Source organism: Sciurus vulgaris (genome assembly GCF_902686455.1).
Source record: "Sciurus vulgaris genome assembly, chromosome: 12".
NCBI lineage: Eukaryota > Metazoa > Chordata > Mammalia > Rodentia > Sciuridae > Sciurus > Sciurus vulgaris.
Genome location: NC_136473.1, coordinates 14,575,708 through 14,578,412, shown reverse-complemented (window position 1 = coordinate 14,578,412; position 2,705 = coordinate 14,575,708).

Genomic DNA, 2,705 nt, shown 5'->3' with positions numbered 1-2,705 from the left:
AGTGGGAAGTGGGCAGTGGGAGCTTCCAGGACACAGACTTGCAGAAAAGGAGGAGGATATTTACAACAGTGACAGTTACTGATGTGGCACCTTCAGTATCAAGATCTCAATTTTTTTTTTTTTTTTTTTTTTGCGGTGCTGGGGATTGAACTCAGGGCCTTGTGCTTGCAAGGCAAGCACTCTACCAACTGAGCTATCTCCCCAGCCCAAGATGTCAATTTTTAATCTCAAAAACACTTTGTTGGGAATAAGGGAAATATTTAACACCTCCTTTTTACTAAACTGGATTTACTGATGGTTAAAACCCATCATTAAAACGCAGGAATAAGCAACCAGAGCAAAAGAACAAACAAGCGTCCATTATATATTCACTTTGCTGCCGTAAAAGTACCACAGACAGGGCAGCTTACCATAAAAGAAACGGGCGGCCTCACGGTTCTGGAGGCCAGACGTCTGAGACCGAGGTGTGACAGGGCCAGGCTCCTTCTGAAGCCTCTGGGAGGGACCCTCCCTGCCTCCCCGGAGTCATAGGCCACTGCTGCTTCTGCCTTCTGGTGGCTGACCTTCCTGTGTGTTCCTGTCTCTTCTTACAAAGCCACTGTAGTTACACCATGTTAGGGGTCTACCTCACTGCTGTATGACTTCATCTTACCAAGTACATTATAACAATGCGGTTTTAAATAAAGTCATATTGTGAGGTATTGGAGGTTAAGACATCAGTACATCTGCTGGGGTGACACAATTCAATATTTAAGACACGTGAGAAGAGATTAGCCAAAAAATGATTTTGGTACAAGTGACTCTTTAATTAGTGGGGGAATGAATGTTTAATTCCTGACCCCAGTCTTTCCCGATCAAGTTATTTTTTTTTTCTATTAGAGCATTATAATTATACACAGCAGTCGTATGTATTATAAAAATCATCATGCAGGGAATTTTATTTCAATCCCTTTTCCCCTGCCCCACTTTCCTCCTTCCTCCCTCTATTCTCCCCCCTCTACTAGGGATCTTCCTTTCACTCTTTTATTTATTTTTGATTGGTACTTTCTACAAATACATAAAGGTGAAATTCCCTTAGATACTTTTATATATGCATATAATGTGATTTTGTTAAATCCATTCCATATCTCCTCCCCTTTCCTGTCTCTCCTCCTTCCCTAACCCACATTCTCCTTCCTCGATTCCACTGATCTATCTTTTATCTTTTCATCTGATCTCCGACCCACATCCTTTCTCTCTTTTGCTCTAGCTTCCAAATTCGAGAGAAAACATTCAGTGCTGCGTATTCTGAGTCTGGCTTATTTCACTTAACACGATGTTCCCCATTTCCATCCATTTGCCAGCAAATGCCATTATTTCATTCATCTTTATGACTGAATAAGACTCCATTGTGTATATGTACCACATTTTCTTGGACCAAGATTTTAAATATGAAAAATCATTAACAGAAAGTTAAATCATTAAACACAAACATGAAAAATCATTAACTTATTAGAGTATTGGCCAAGACATAAAACTTATTTGCAGTCATGATTTGAAAGTGATTCATACAACTCAAAATTGAATCCTCACAATGACCCCATTGTTATCTCCATTTTACAGTCAAGGAAACTGAAGCAGGGAGAAGTTAAGTAATTTTTCCAAGATCACACAGCTAGTAAGTGCAAGAGCTGGGGTTCAGACTCTGAAGTGTTTTTTTTTTTTTTTTTTTTTCCAGATTCTGTGCCTGTAATCAGTTTTCTGTGATTATTACAAACTTGGAGGAAGATTCATGTCCAAGATTTACTTTATTTTCTTATGCGCCATTTGTCATTTTATAATGGATGTGGATTATTTTAAAATTAGCAAGAAAACAATTGATAGCCTCTTTCTTTCCTCTGGCTCCCACCCACCACTGCCCTCCTTGCACATGTCCCCCACCAGGCCAGGGTCTAATCAGATTTAGAATTTCTACAGTGAAATTCTGCATTGGAATTACAAACTTATTTCTACATCCTTCTGGAATTTTCTGTCTTTGGTGGGATGAGCCAGGTAACTGGCTCTGATTTAGTCAAGTACATACCTCCTCATGGTTCTGAGACTGCTGCTTGGGCTTTTCTGCAAACCAGTCCTCTCAAAATTTGAAGCACTTACATCACATGGGGAACAGGTTAAAGTTGGGGGCAGGGAGGGATGGAACAGAGAGTCTCCACTTACAGGAAGCTGCCCGGTAAGGACCACACTTTGAGTGGAAACGGCTAGACCTGGTCCTCTCCATAAACTGTATCACATGCTTCTATGTCCCCCTGACAATTGAGACTGCAGAAGTCCAACCGAAAGACCAAAAAGGACCAAGGCCGAATCCTCTCCTACATCTAAATTCACCAAAACCCTTCTCTGAGGGTGTTCCCTGGGGGTGAAGAAAAATGAGGACGGAACAGGGAGCTTTCTGATTCAACTCTTCCTGAGAAATAAACTCTCTACCACAAGGGAAGCAGGACACAGAAAGTGGGGAAGTGCCCCAAAGTTGGCCATGTGCCCCAAGGGCCAGATGTCCAATAAAATGACATGCTGCTAGACTGCTTGTTGGGGACTTTGTCTGGTTTGTTCACTCGGGCCTGCTGAGTGTGAGTCCCTGCACCAGACAAACATTTGCTGGTAACGGAGAAATGGTCTAGGGGCTTCAAGCTCGCTATCTTCCTGAGATCACAGAGTGATTTAAAAAT